At 39.9% G+C, this 16,362-nt stretch overlaps 1 long non-coding RNA gene across 1 annotated transcript in view; it reads right to left on the bottom strand.

Moving 5' to 3' along the window:
• Positions 1–16,362, bottom strand: part of LOC110308872 — a 272,207-nt gene that overhangs the window by 35,589 nt on the left and 220,256 nt on the right. The window lies entirely within an intron of this gene.

The following is a 16,362-nucleotide window of genomic DNA, read 5'->3' as shown; positions in this document are numbered from 1 at the left end:
TTTTTTTTTTTTTTTTTTGACAGGATTTCTCTGTATAGTCCTGGCTGTCCTGGAACTCACTCTGTAGACCAGGCTGGCCTCGAACTCAGAAATCTGCCTGCCACCGCCTCCCAAATGCTGGGAGTAAAGGCATGCGCCATCACGGCCCAGTTTATCTGTCAATTCTTGATCTAAGAGAATTAGCCACTGGTGCTCTGTTCAAGAACATTTCCCCTGTGCCCATGTATTCAAGGCTTTATACCACTCCTGGGCATATACCCAAAAGATTCTCCAACATGTAATAAGGACACATGCTCCACTATGTTCATAGCAGCCTTATTTATAATAAACAAAAGCTAGAAAAAACCCAGATGTCCTTCAATAGAGGAATGGATAGAGAAAATGTGGTACATTTACACAATGGAGTACTACTCAGCTATTAAAAACAATGACTCCATGAAATTCTTAGGCAAATTGATGGCACTAGAAAATATCATCCTGAGTGAGATAACCCAATCACAAAAGAACACATATGGTTTACATTCACTGATAAGTGGATATTAGTCCAAAAGCTCGGAATTCTCAAGGTACAATTCACAGACCACATGAAACTCAAGAAGAAGGAAGACCAAAGTGTGGGTGCTTTAGTCCTTAGAAAAGACAATAAAATACTCACGGGAGCAAATACAGAGGCAAAATGTGGAGCAGAGACTGAAGGAAAGGCCATCCAGAGACTGACTCACCTGGGGATCCATCCCATATACAATCACCAAACCCAGACACTGTTGTGGGTGCCAAGAAGTGCAAGCTGACAGGAGCCTGATATAGCTGTCTTCTGAGAGGCTCTGCCAAAGCCTGACATATATAGAGACTGATGCTCACAGCCAACCATTGGACTGATCATGGGGTCCCCAGTGGGGGAGTTAGAGAAAGGACTGAAGGAGCTGAAGAGGTGTGCTTGCCATTAGCTCTGGGTTAAAGACTCGAGCTCTGTTCTGCACATGGCAGCACAGCCTGTCTTCCCTTGGGACTCAGCCCATCTCACAGAACAGGGTTAGGCCTGCCTTCTTAGTGCCCTTTGCCCTAGCTTTGCATGTCCTTTCAACATGAACTTCTAAGATGTTCATTACTGCCCTTTTATCATCTGGATCCTTGTACGAATTGTGGGGATTCTGCCTGGTTCCCTCTGTATATTCCCCACAGATTTATTGACTATAGATGTGTGTGACCTTACTGGAGGACAGTCTCTCCTTTGAGCTACTAAGCCCACCAACTCTGTGCTGTGTCCTCCTTCCCGAGATGCTGGTAAAGCCCCTTTGTTTGCTTCCATAAGACCCTGTGCGAATTACTGGATCCCACCAGTGTACCATATGGTAACTGTATGTTACTATTCTGTTTATTTTCAGGATTGTAACTCTCTTGACAGCAGAGGCCGTATCTTATTTATCTTTTGATTTTCATAAATGTGTGCACTCTCTGTTCTGATGTTAGACTTAACTAAATCAATTAAAAAATCATGTATGCAAATATATACTTATTTTATGAGTATGAATGTTTTGCTAGCATGTATATGTATGTAAGTGTACCATGTACATGCCTGGTACCTATGGAAGATAGAAGGGCACTGGTCCCTTGATACCTGAATTACAGATGGTTGTAAGCCATCATGTGTGTGCTTGGGAACTAAACTTGGATCCTCTAAAGGAGCAAGAAATGCTTTTAACTTCCAAGCCATTTCTTTAGTCCTTGTATTAATATTTTAGTTCAACAATATATTTGCATATGATAAGTCCTTAATATATTTTAGGTAGTTAATTATCAAATATGCATAAATTAGATTTTTTTACAATTTAAGAAACTGTATTTTTTTTTTTATAAAACTAGAAGAAAGAAAATAAATACCCATATTTTTATCTTTTCTTCTTAATTTAGCAGTGTCTTGAAGTACTTTCTCAGATGAATTTCAGAAGGGTGTTTTTGTGTGCCTTTCTACAAAACTTTTTACTTGGACTAGACACCATTACATCGAAAGCAGATTTGGGATGAGCTATCCTGTGTATTGTGATTAACTCTCTGTTAGACACAGGGTCACTTCCACCAGCGATGAAAGCCTTTTTCTCTGTTCTCTCAAAGCCCTGACGGATTTCTTCTCTGAGACTCCTAGGTGTGCTGTTTCTCAGTCTTCAGTTGGGTTAAAATGTGGCAGTCTCAATTGTTCAGGCTGTCCTTGCCACCTTTGTACTGCTGTGCATTCATGTGTCTCTCTTTTAGTCTCTGTTTTCCCCTGGAAGAGAGGCACAGACAAAGAGCACAGCTGTAAGGACTCCTATGGTATGGGGGCTCCTCTTCCTACATCGACCCTGTTTGCTGTGAGTCAGAGAATTTGTTTTAAATGGTGCTGCTATGGTGTTGGTGTTCTCACAAGCAAGAAAGGGATCTATGGTGGAAAGATTATATGGGATGAAGAATAACCAATCTCTATCTTTATTTACAGGTTTGGAACAGTATGGGGAAAAGAATGAGAAAGAGAATTAGTCCCAAAGTTTGAGAATTGACTCAGACTTTCTCCCTCTAAAACATTTTTGCAGACCTGATTTTTTGAAACATTCCTAAGAAAATATTTACCTTACCAAAAGTATTAATTTTCAAGGGTGGGAATAATGGCATGTCAAACTTCACTTTCTTCAAAGATATTAAAATATATGCATAATTCTTTTCTGAGGAAACTGTTGAACCCAGTCCAGGCTTCCCATCCATGAGCAAATGAATAGTCGATGTCCTAAGTCACTTAAACTTGGTGGCATCTTGTGACAAAGCAGTGGTCAACAAATGCCTTCTGCTTCTGTGAAGTCACTTTCTATATCCTGTGAAGGCAAAATGCTTCCGTCAGAGTTATTCAAAAATTTTCCTAAATGGTAGCACAGAAGAACAAATAAATTGATGCATGAAGTAATCTTATATTTTTTTCTCATTCATATTTTAGTTTTTGAAAAGTCCATCTTTCTCCTTTGGATGTTGTTTTCTTCTGTACTGGTGACATAGGTTATATTATTCTAGCTACAGCAACTGTACTGAGTTTTGGTTGGTTGTTCATGCGTTTCATCAGAGAATGGGTAATTTGAGGGCCAGTACTGATGAGTCATTAATTATCTCTGTATGTTTAGTGTTTTCATACTGATGTTTCCAAAAGATGAGTACTTTGGGATATTTAGAAATCTGGCTTTTATCTTTAGAAACAGGATGGTAGACAGACTTATAGGTTATAGTGACTTTAAGCCCTGGGTGAAAATCAAAGTGTTGTGATTATCTATCTATCTATCTATCTATCTATCTATCTATCTATCTATCTATCTATCTATCTATCTATCTATCTATCTATCTTCAGCTTTTAGCAATCGGTTTAGAATCTGGGACAGATTAAATGAGGCAGAATAAATGTGTGAGCAGAGCACAGAACCTCAGGTTTTAAATATCCACCAACGTTTCTGCTTTAGCACCTGAGAAACATCTATCTTCAGCAAAATCTACAGGAGTTGAAATCACAAAATGTTCTAGTTTTCCAAGTTAAAATAAGAGTGATAATTGAAGCCCTAAATATTGCACTGTGACGGGCTGCATGAGTCCACAGACCCTGCACAGAGGAACCCAGAAGCGAGGGCTGCTGTGGGTTATTGTTCACTGGCTTGTTAGTCTGTTCCTTTCTTTTTAATCAAAGCTGAAAATAGGTTTTCTTTTGCAAATACTAATTTTAGTTTCTTATAAAGAGTTTTAAATGATTTTGGAGTTTGTATCTTAGTATTGGTTTCAAGCATTTTTGAAAGTGTTTATACTGTTTGCTCAACAGTAGTTCACGTAGAACAAATCATTAAAAATTACCTCTCTTACAAGTGGAATATTTACACTCTAATATCTGATTCGACAACACTAAGCCCTGTATTCTGATTTCTTAAACAACTAAAACATATTTGTCGGTTGGTTTTAATGTACTCTTTTTCCCCCACTTGAATTCACCATGATTAAAAGTTCAGAGCTTTGGTTACGTTATATAATTTGAGAAATAACCAACAACGTCCCTAGTGATTAAATATTCAAGTTTGCAATTATTTTGTAACTTTTGTTCTGCTCTTCGCTCACTCTAAAAATTATCATAAAATTTTGAAAGATGTCCTCAGTGTAGAATATGTCCATAAAATATTAAATATTCAATTTTCCTCTATCATGGCTTGAAAAATTCATAATTACATGATGATCCACATAATAACTCATTCTGAAAAGTCATATGTGGCGCTCCCTCTGTGACTGAGTTAATAATTTACTGCTGTGTGGGATTTTCACTCTGCACTGTTAGTCTTGGGAACATTTATTAAGCAAATGTTCATTTGCAAAGATCAGGATGTGAATGAAGAGGGTAAGAATTTAATGAGGAGTGACAGACAGGTGAACTGATTCCATATAGAACTTTAGTACAAGGGAGAGCAGAGAGCTTTATCTTCTGTTGCCTCGATAGACACCTGGAATGAAATATAGGGGACAGAGGGCAGGGGGGAGAAGATGGTCTCCTGGAGGGGCAGCAGAGGGATAAATCAAAGAGAGAGAGAGAGGGATACAATTCAGGCCATTTGAAAGGATGCCAGAGAAAGTGCTGCTTCGAGCTTGTAGAGAAGGAAATATGGGGGCCTTTTATTTCAAAGTCACCAAATGCTGCTGAAGAGAACAGCTTCTGGTTTTTCCTTTTGTTATTATATATCTTCACTGACAATAGTTTCAGTGACCCAAGCCTGTGACTGAATATTAACCAGGGAGAGAAAGGCTTTCAATGGAACGGAGGCTCAGTTGCTCCCAGTCCCTGAGACTGCTATGCATCATGTAAGAGTAAACCTTAGGAAGGAGAAACTACTGCTGGATCATTCTGGCTCACGTCTATGGAGATGTTTGCAACATAAGCAAGGCGATTCTGAACTGCTGGATTAGAAATTATGTCACGTTAGTAACCTGTGATGTCACGTGTCCATTTTATTTTGGGTAAATCTGTTTTGCTTTATTTTGTTTGGGACATGGTTTCTCGATGTAGTGCAGACTCACCCTTGTCATTGGCTTTCAGAATGCTGGGATTACAGACTTTAACCACCATTCCTGGCTTGCCCAGATCATAGAGCGAGCAGAGGTGATGGAGATGAAGACCAGGAAGAGTCTTCATGTGTGCCCTCTGGGTAATGCTGTTCTCTGACCTGAGTATAATATTAGCTTTTGACTGGCCCATGTTAAGACTTGATAATATGGGTAGCTAGCTCCTAAGTCGTCTCAAGTTACCTTTGGAATATAATGAGGTTAAATAAACATATAAGCAAACAAAGACAAAATGGAATTCCAGGAGAAGGTACCCTACTGCAACTGGCGCAGTCTAAATTAGGACTTGTCCTTGCCGAAGCCTACACTTTATCAATGATCATTTTGCCTATAAATTCCTGACAACAAAGTCATCAACCTAAGGAGGTCAATTTTCATGACTGATAGTGGGAAAAAAATTTATGACCGAGTTCTTTACATCATAATAAGTCAATTTCCTCATCAAAAATATTAGCTACCAAGGTCTAAAAGAGGTTATTTTCAAATGCCAGGCATAAATATGGTGACCATTGGTATACCCAGAGTAATTCTTCTGACTATAAATTTTGAAACAAAGCAGAAACTTAAGCCAGGTTATATCCTTATCAATAGGTAGTAATTATGACAACAACGTAACAGTAGCTGTCCAACCAAGAGTTTTCTTCCGTTATCAGATATCATCTTCAATATGTGTGCTTGGATGGTAATGCCAAAAGCATGAATATTTATATATAAAATGTACACACAGACCATTAAAAGTTGCCAACAATACAAAAATATAAATTTTGTAAATGTAATGATAATATTTTGTAGGGTATGTAAACTGGAGTCTCCACAGGGTTGCTCAAAAAATTATTTGGTTAAAGGGTAAATACACCTTGTACATCATAATGAAAGTCTTATAGGTAGGGGTGGAGATTAACACTTCAGGCTGTCTACAGAATATTAATAAAATTCAATATATTTTCTAAAAGGTATAATTTATATTTTGTGGAAATGAGACCCTTTTCTAATAAAATTCTTCTGTCCTTCATTCTGTTCATATAATTTTGCTATAAATCATCCTGTAGGAATTTTTTTCTCCTAAATATTCATCTCAGGGAGAGCCTATTTAAATAAGCCCTCTTAGCAAGATCTTTCAGAATTAAAATTACACCACAAGCAATACTTCATCCAATATGTTTCTGTCTATAGAATTTCTTATGCCTAAAATAATATTTTTTTTTGGAATTACATTATGTGAAGATGGTGGATTTGTGGTGACTTTGAAGGCAAGATGCAGCACATTCAAGATAATCAAATTATCCTTTGTCTTTTTAATTGCCCTGCCTCTGAATCCAAACCATGCTGCTGTTTTCTGCTCCCATCTACATATATAGTGTGCAAAACCTAAGGGCATGATTCTCTGCTTCACCACAAAGAATGAGAAGGAAGGAAAAGGCTGCAGGATATACTAGGTTTCCTTGGTTTTCAGTAAACTACGATGTTATGCTCTCCCATGCTCATTCAAAGCTAATTTTATTCCTCTGCCTGCTTGCCATCAGAGAAAATGCTTTGATTTTGCTCCTGATATGAATATAATAAGTAACATAAACTCATAGGATTAGAAGTATAGTACGGTGAGTAGACAGGCATTCACACATATATGTACACATTTGAATGTATGTGCACATGTATGTACATAAATTATGTTGATGTGATATCTATTATATTGGTATAATTCTATTGGTCAAACAGATGCTAAAGAGTTCAGAGTATTTTGATGGTGAAATTAGCAAGGCTCTAGAAACCTGTGTACTCTGATTTATACATTTCTCCCCCCCTCCCTCCCTCTTTCTCTCCCTCCCTCCCTTCCTCTTTCTTTCTTTCTTCCTTTCTTTCTTCCTTTCTTTCTTCCTTTCTTTCTTTCTTTCTTTCTTTCTTTCTTTCTTTCTTTCTTTCTTTCTTTCTTTCTTTCTTTCTTTCTTTCTTTCTCTCTTTCTTTCCTTCTTCTTTCTCTCCTTCTTCCTTCCTTCCTTCCTTCCTTCCTTCCTTCCTTCCTTCCTTCCTTCCTTCCTTCCTTCTTTTCTTATGAGACAAGGTCTTACTACATAGTGGCCTGGTCCTTACTTTAAAGTTCAAGCAGGTCTCACATCTCTGGTCCTTCTGTCTCAGCCTTGAGAGTACTGGTGTTATAGGTATACACCACCATGTAAGACCTCAGGAAACCATTTCACATTCTTGCCCCATGAAATAGGTGGAACAGGCTTAAATTATTTCCCTTTTCCATGTAAACAGGAGGTCAGGCAGATTCAGTGACTTGTCATGACTGCAGATCATATGACTGTTTTCTGAGGTCCGTAGGGTTCTTCCATGACATTAGAATGGTGTGACACATAATTAACTCTCGGTTTACTAACTTCATCCTCCTGCATGCTTATGGGATCCTCATACCAGTTCCTCACATCTATAGGCTCAAACTGAATACTTAGTGAATACATTCGAGGTATGGTGGGAGGACTCAATGGCTAGAACTGCTTACTATTCCATCAGAGGACTGTGATTTGGATTTCAGTACCCACATCAGATAGCTCACAAACACTTCTAATTCCAGTGCCAAGACACCCTGTGCCCATTTGATCTCCATGTGAACCTGCTTGTACGTGCATGAATCCAAACACACATAAATAAAATCAAACAAAAATTAAAATATTGTTGTGGGATATATGTAGGAGATGTGGAAGATGTTTTCTGGGTACAGGAAGTCCAGCAGGTAAAGAAAGATGAATGAAGTTTTTCTTTTTTTAGTCTTTAGTGCTTGGAATTGATTCTAAGGAAGGAACAATGAAGCCTAAAGGCGAGAAGGGACAGAGTGAGTCCAGAGACTCTCAGACCTGGGCGAAATGAGGAACTGAATGTAGAGCAAAGATGGACAGAAGCTGAAGAAGCAGGCAAGGCCAGGTCATGAACTTTATAAGTCATGCAAAATAGGTTGAATTACATCATAACCCAAAGAGGAGACGAAAAGGTTTCAGTAGAGAAACACATGCAATTTTTGCTTTAGCAGTAGACCAAAGCATTGGCCCAGGGAGGAGGCAGGCCAACCAGTTATTCCAAATTGCTAAGAGAATCGAGGACATTGAGAAGAGGACTTTTTTTTTTTAAAACTTGTTACCTTAGGGGTAATAATACCAGTAGTTCCTTCTAACACCTTGGCCAAATTCACCAAGTTATTCACCTATCTTGGAGGGCTAGGAATGTTTCAGAAGGACAGCACAGCAGGGACAGTGAGCAAGTGTATTAATTCACAAGAGAAACTAAGCCAGCCCCCTACAGGCGTGGCTATTCAGTAGCTCAATGACCACGTCCAGAAATATATTCTTCCATCTCTCTGTTAGTCCAGATGCCCTCATGGTACGTTACATCCGCCCTTTCATCTGCTCTTCTAATATATGTGAAGCAAGGCCAGCGGGGATGAGTTTGACTGTAAAGAAAGTTCAGGCTGGTAGAGGAAGTAGGAGATGACATCATATTCTTTGAGTTTCAGGAGAATGTGAAGAGAGAAGAAGCACCATACTATTTTCTCATCCTGGGGTTTGTTTGAGGGAGTGGCAGTGGGTGTCAGCGAGCACTCGGGGCTCAGAGCCCACATTCCACTGCCCCATTTGGAATTCTGACAGGACACCGAGCTCTAGAGCCTCACTTTGAAAGAAAAGAGGGCTGGCCAGAGCGAACAAACACTGAGCTGGCACCCTTGAGGGTTTCTCTATTTCCACACGGTGTGGAATTCTCATGGACAGTGGAGAATTGAGGGACACATGAGCTAAACTCTGTGGATAACGAATATTGTAGAGATTCTGATTTCCCAGGAGCCCAGGGAATAACACAAAGTTCTCCACCTGCAGGATTTGCAGGTGACATGACTTCTCAGAGACAGTGGGGTGAGCACGCCTGAGCAGGCACAGCCAGGGTAGGTCGGAGAGGAGCATTTTGGATAGCTTGCTTGCCACCCTCCTCCAGTTCCACACACTCTTCCTCTTTGTAAATGGAAGCTGGCTTTGGGGTAGAAGTAAGGCAAGCTTTTCCTGAGAATTGAACCAACCAAGAAGAAATGTAAGTTCACATTTCTTTGGCCCGAAGGCCTGTCTCCCTTCAACGCTTGTATGCAGAATCTCTAACTTCTAAATTAAAAATATTAATAGGTGGAGTATTTTGGAAGTCACTCAATCACAGAACAAACTATAGGACAAATAATAATGAAACTAGTTTTGTTATTATTTTTAAAGGTGACCTTGTTGTGTTTTTTTCTTTATATCCAGGTTCTAATGAAAGACAGCCATCCAGGAACCAGGAAGCTGGTCTCACCAGACACCACACCTACCAGAACCTTGATCTTGGACCAGAAATGTGAAGAATAAACGTGCTTGTAAGTCACTCCATCTATGGCTATTTTGTTATAGCCCCCAAACAGTCTAAGAACTGTCCTTCAGATATACATTGTTTGTGGTCTGTAATAGACCCCTGAGCTGGTAGGTTTTCATCAATGAGGTTTTCTTCCTCATTGATGTCTCTGGTCTTCTACTACAAGCTGATGTGTGAGACAGACATTTCCAGCAGGCCTGCTCAGGTGCATAGCATGTCTGCACGATCCCTCCTATTACCTTTTTTATTCCCACTCATAAATCCCTACTTATGGCTAATGTCACTGATAAGCTAAGCAAATGAAAATATTTATACTCAGGAAGTCTTTACTGAACATTTTTTTTGAGAGGACAAAACCCCCTAATTGCCAAAATCTATACTCAAGTAAATAGTAGGCACCAGAAACTATATTAAACACCAGTAAGGGCACAGAAGACCTGAGAGATATGAGGTCTCTAGGGAACTGCATCGACAGCGCATAAGTCTTAGCATAAGTGACACAGAGCCAGCTGACTCTGAATGTGTAAGGAGTTGTGTTGATAAAATCAGATGTCATAAAATCTCCTTGGAGTTCGAAAGGTTTTGTGGAGACCTCGGCAATCCCCATTTTATTGTGTTCTCTAGTTCTAGGAGCTTTAGCAGAGCTGGGGGATCCACAGCATCAGAAGACTGATCTATTGATCCATTGCACCTCTACCTGTGTGCCATCGGGAACGTCAGACCAGCATGTGTCTCTCCTGTTGTTTTTCTTTCTTCATTGTATTTGCGCAGGTGTCATGGGAGAACAGGGGGAGATCAGAGGACAACATGCAGGAGTCTGTTGTTTTCCTCTTCTACCGTGTAATTTCTGGGGATGGAACTCAGGTTGTCTGACTTGGTATCAGGCAACTTTGCCCATGGAGCTGTCTTGCCAGTTGCTCTTCCCCTTGGGACTACGTGTGCTCTAGTACTCATTGAAGGCTCTAAGTTTTGGTGAGAGCAGGAGCCAGTACTGTGACCGAGGGCAACACATGCACTCTCAAGACTGATGACTACTTTTCTCTATGGAACAAATGCTCTGTGCTTAGCTACATTAAGGTGTGTATGGGTGGCTGGGTGTGGGGTATGAATTCTTACTGCCTTTGCAAAGTCAGTGGAATGGATGTCCCAATCAGCTTTAACAATTATTCAACAAGAAAATCAGTGTTTATTTTGACTGCTTTGTGAGAGATTTTATATGTGGAAGAAGCTTGCTTTTTAACTATAATTTCACATCAGATTGTTGTATTGGTGAATTATTGAGTATTTCTTTTTTATTGTTATATCCATATTTTACTGTACCTTCCTTCCTTCCTTCCTTCCTTCCTTCCTTCCTTCCTTCCTTCCTTCCTTCCTTCCTTCCTTGTTTTCATCTTTGCTCTTTATTGGCATTTTTTAAAAAATTGGCAAACCTATTTTTTTCCCCAGGTCAATTGTTCTTGAGTGACAGGGTGGGGGATTGTATGAGCATATGTGTGCCACAGATGTTTTAAGGGAAGAGACAGCCTCCACCTACTGATTTAAGCCTGAGAGTGGTTTTCTATACAAAGAGGAAGCTTTGGGAACTTGCCCAGTTCTTAATCTTGTGGAAATGGAATAATAAGTTTCGCATCAACACAGAAAGGTGTTTAATTTGGGGAGACTGAGAAATAAGGAAAAGACAGACCTCTTTTTCTAGAGAATTGTTAGGGCAGCAATTACAGGAGTTCCTTATTCACATCTTCGCACTAGTCACTTACACATATGTGTGCACTATTCATCTGTATGTATATGTGCCCTCTATGTATCTATACTCATCTACCATCATCCAGGTGGTGTGTGTGAGGAACCATCTTCTTTGTCCTCTTTGGGACAGGAAAATATTTACTTAAATTGCAATGCAGGTTATCATTGCTGTTCACTCCTAAATTGTCCTTTGGCTTACTAACCCCACATAAGGAATGTATTAGCCAAACAGGACATTTACACAGAATCTACATAATGGGGGCAAGCAGTCGTTAGATTTTTTTTCTATGAATACAATGCATAAATCTTTGTTTTGAAAGGAAGTTTTTAGGGGCATTCTAGGGCTTCCTAGCTTAACCTGGAGTCTCCACAGTGTTTGTGTCCCTGAGCCTTTTAACAAGCAAGAAGAGCAGCATTTCTGATTGAATACCCCCCTTTGTCAATATCAATACATACTTAACCTTTTGAAGCCAAACACACATTTGAAGTAAACAATGAAATATCTCTTAATTCCCCCAGAAGGCCGAGACTCTGAGATTATTTGCACATAATGTGGCTTAACTTCTGAATATTGCCCCTTTTCACCTCTGATATTTTGACCTCATTCTCGACAGAAAGCCACAAAGCACTTGCTGACTTAAAAAAAAAAAGAAAACAAATACACATCTCACATTATACATAACCGTAGAAGACAAATTCCACATTGTAAAGCATCATTTACTACTAACCTGGAATCTTATATATAATTTTTTAAACCCACAAATTTAATGCTATCTGGTATTACTTTTCTTAATTAAGCCAGGCTGCTCCCACAATTCAAAAAGCTTCATTTTTTTTCCAGCTTAAATTAAACTCCCTGTGCAATGCAGTGACCAAAACAAATAATCTATGACCTACAAACAAGACACTCGCGGTCCCTGAAGAATTACGCTCTTGTTTCCTGTAGGTTATACATCTTTGAACCTCTCTTGGCTGTAATGACCTTCTGGTGCTCATTAGCATGCTGATTACCATTAACACAGCTATAATGCAGCAATTTTCTTGGTGTATGTCGAGGAGAAATGCTCATCTGAATGCAGTCAAGGGACAAAATTAACTGCATAAATCTACAGCGCAAACTGGATCTCGTCCAACTTTGCATGGGTTGTCTCTCCTCGGGTTGTGACATCATCATCTACTTTGCCGCTGACGGCTTAATAAGTATCTCAGGGTTTCATATTTAATTTCCGTTCATCTCTCTATATTACACTTCTACTTAATTTCAAGAGTGTCTGACCACCTTATTAGCATGTCTCATAATATATATTTACCTTTAATCTTTCAGCAATGACCCATAATGGCTCCTCTACAAGATTCCTATCTACTTATTTTTATATGGTTTCCTACCTTTGCATCCTTAAAAATAGGTTGGGTAACAGAGAAGGATTTAAGAATAGTCCTTCCTGCACAGAGACACATTTCTAGAACTAAGGAAAAGGTTGTCCTATGTTAGTTGTGTATGCTATTAGAGGGAGAACATAAGTATTTGGGGGAGAGAGAATTTGATAGACACACATAAGAGGCAGTGCTTTACTAGGGTAAACAGTGCACAGCTGAGCCATTATTTGCTTCTGGCCACTGTCTCAGGCCCTCACAGGTTTTCTGATAACATTGTCTTCAAGTCTGAGCTGGGACACTTCTTAGTTTGCAAGCTATGGAGCAGACAGGAGAACCCACCTGCCGCGTGGAAATGCTCCTTTGGAACTGTTCTTTGAGAGCATTAAAAAAAAAAAAAGATTACAGCAATGAATGGCATCAAGGAAAATTTTGAAATTGGTTCCCATAATGTTTATATATAACAGGAATTATAAATAATGTGATGAAACCAAAATCACCAGTAAAACATGTTTTGTTATAGTTGCAAAATAAACCACAGTGTAACAATCACTTAAAAAGGGAAGAACTGTTAAACATGATACAATCAACCTTGGGTCAACATTCAGAGGGGACACTTGGGAGAAGCTGGCTACCTGACTGAATTTGAGAACATTGGGGTCAATTGAGAGACTTTGTCATAGTAAGTAAAGTGGAGACTAACCAAGGAAGACATCCATGCCAGCTTTGAGCTTACACACACACACACACACACACACACACACACACACACACACACACGGACTCACGGACTCACGGACTCACGTATGCACATGCGTGCACACACACAGGTTTTGAGCTCTGGGAACCTGCATTTTCAATCTTATTTATTAATGAATAGTCTGCAAGCAGGAGTTGCTTACTGGTGATTTCCTAGCTCTCCTCAGAATGGAGGGAGTGGGAGGAAGTGGGAGACTATGGTGATCCAATGGTACCAAGGTGCCTATTCCAGCGCATCCTGATCCACTCCATATTAACAGATGAACCAAGTGTTGCTGATACTCAGTGGAGGGAGAATCTTTGTCTGGAGTCAGGACTCAGAAATGACAGAGAGGATGTGAGAGTTAAAGGAAACTGCTCGCATTGGGTTTTGAAGACAGGATGAGACTCGGAGGGCAGGGGCAGAGCCTTCTCTTCTCAAGTTGACTATGATAAACACAGAAATTCAGCCCCTAGGTTTGAAAGTTGTAAACTTTCCAACTGACCTGTTCTTTGCTCCTTCTGACCTTGAAGACAATATTTCTTGGGTCTGAGTCTGAGACTATATCACCAAAGCAAAGAGGAAGAAAGTGAATTCCTCATTTTCATATTTCTCTACAACTGTAAAAGCTGTATGGTAGTGAAAGAGAAGAAATTTGTTCACTGTGAAGTCCATCTGGTTGTTTTTTCTCTACCTTCATTGATCACCATGTTGATTAGATGGTTGAATGGTCTCTCTTTCTTTTTAAAAGTTCCATTTACAAGCCCGTCTAGGGTGGGTCCTAGGAAAGATACCCTTCAAGTAGAGGAGAGCAATTTTTGCATGAGGGACATATGCATACCTGTGCTTTCCTTCCCTGCTTGAACTCACAAATAAATTCCCAAGAATCTTGTGTTTATCTCTGCTCTCACAGAAGCCTACAATTTAGGAGCTGAAGACTAGGCTCAGCAGTTCAGCACACTTGCTGTTCCTGCAGAGAAATGAGGTTTGATTTTTAGCATCTACATGGCGCTTCACAGCCACCTATAATTCCATTTTTAGGTGATTCAGTGAGCTCTTCAGGACTCTGTGGACACCAGGTACATGCATTCTGCATATGCACAGTGCAGTCGAAGCACTCATACACACAGCTAAAAGTAAATATAGAGTTCAAGTACATTATTTAGCATGTGTAAGAATCTCATTGCTGAACATCACCTCACTGAGATTCCAGTTGGGCTTTGAACAAAATTACTTAAGTAAATCTTATAACAGTTACTGTTCTAAAATTGATTACTTAATTGAGCCTAATTGTGTAGAACCTATGTCTCCCGTGTCTAGACTATCAAAGCCTGTTACACCAGCAACTAATCTCAGAAGTCCAATATAGTCTTTCGAAGCCTTTTCAAATGCTTTGGCTTAAGCAAAATAGCACCGCAAATATCCAAGACACCGTCCAGAAAACACGGTGAATTCAGTAACCTTAGAGGCACATATGTTTGCTGCATAGTGATGAGACATGGCCTCTCTTCTCACTGCTTCTGTACTGTTCCATTCAGTTCCCTTCCCTCCTCTCCCTCCCCCACCCCTCCCTTCTCCTTCCCTCCCCTTCTTCTCCTTTCCCCCCTCTCTTCCATCTCCCCCCTCTTTCTTTCCTCTTGCTTCTCTCTTCTTCTTTCTTCTTTTGTTTTTATTAATACTTTATTGTTGAGATTTCATATGTGCATAATATATTTTGATAAAAATCTACTTCTTTTTTCTCTCCTCTCTATCTCTTCCCCTATTTCTCCACCACTTTCTACCCCAACTTCCTGTTTGTTTGTTTGTTTGTTTGTTTGTTTAAACCCCCTGAGTCTACTTAGTTCTGCCTGCATGTGGATGTAGGGTCATCTACTGGAGCAAGTTTGAGGCTAGGCTGCCTCTCAGCAGCCACACCCCTAAAGAAACTTACTCCCGAGGCAGAGGCAGGCGGATTTCTGAGTTCGAGGCCAGCCTGGTCTACAAAGTGAGCTCCAGGACAGCCAGAGCTACACAGAGAAACCCTGTCTCGAAAAACCAAAAAAAAAAAAAAAAAAAAAAGAAACTTACTCCCCTTACCCCACTAGCCATCAGCTGCCAACAGTCCTCAACTGGAAGTGGGACTTCCTGAGTAGCCTTTGGTTTATGCTGGGATTTTGGCTATTGTAGTTATGTGCTGGTCTCCTGTGCGTGGTGATAGCCTCTGTGGGTTCACCTGTATGATGTCTCTGTCACAACTCGTAAATAAGCACGGTTTCACTGCAAAGGTCCATACTTCTAGATCTTTCTGTACTTCTAGCCCTTCTTCCTCGATGATACCTGAGACTTAAGGGGAGGGGTTGTAGTATAGATTCCCATCGACATTTGAGCAATCTACATCTTATTCTCTGCATATTGACCAATTGTCCGTGTCTATGCTAACATCTACTGCAAATCGTTTTCTGATTAAGATTAAAAGATGCACTCTTCTATGGTCATAAAGGTAACACCAGGGCATTTTAATAATATGCCTTTAGCAGAACTAGATTCTCTCCTATGGCCTATGGCCTCATCATCAGCTATGAGCTTTTGCCTCAGTTAACAGTACTAGTAGCAGACGTGAGTTCTGTCTATGGAGTGGGATTTAAATTCAATTAAAACAAAGAAAGATTGGTTGCGGCTGTAACATCAAGGCCAGATCTTATGCATATATGTCAGCCTAGCTTCAAACTTGCTGTATACCTGAGGATGAGCAGGATTTTAAATTTTTCTTTCCTCCCAAATGGTGGTACTATATGGTAATAAATTGCCATATAATTATATTATATTATATCTACTGCTTGGCCGCTTTCTTGATGTGATTGTATGGAAATATGTGTGTGTGCATGTGTGTGCATGCATGTGCGTGCATGTGTGTGTATGTGTGTGTATGCAAGTGTGTGCATGTGTGTGTATGTATGTGTGTATGCATGTGTGTGAGAGACAAAGAGAGACATAGACACAGAGAAAGAGATGGAAAGAGACAGAGAGGCAGAAGAGAGAGA

This window comes from Mus caroli, chromosome 14 (genome assembly GCF_900094665.2).
Source record: "Mus caroli chromosome 14, CAROLI_EIJ_v1.1, whole genome shotgun sequence".
In the NCBI taxonomy this organism is placed as follows: Eukaryota; Metazoa; Chordata; class Mammalia; order Rodentia; family Muridae; genus Mus; species Mus caroli.
Note: the sequence above shows the minus strand (reverse complement) of the source record. Positions and strands in the feature narration are given on the sequence as shown.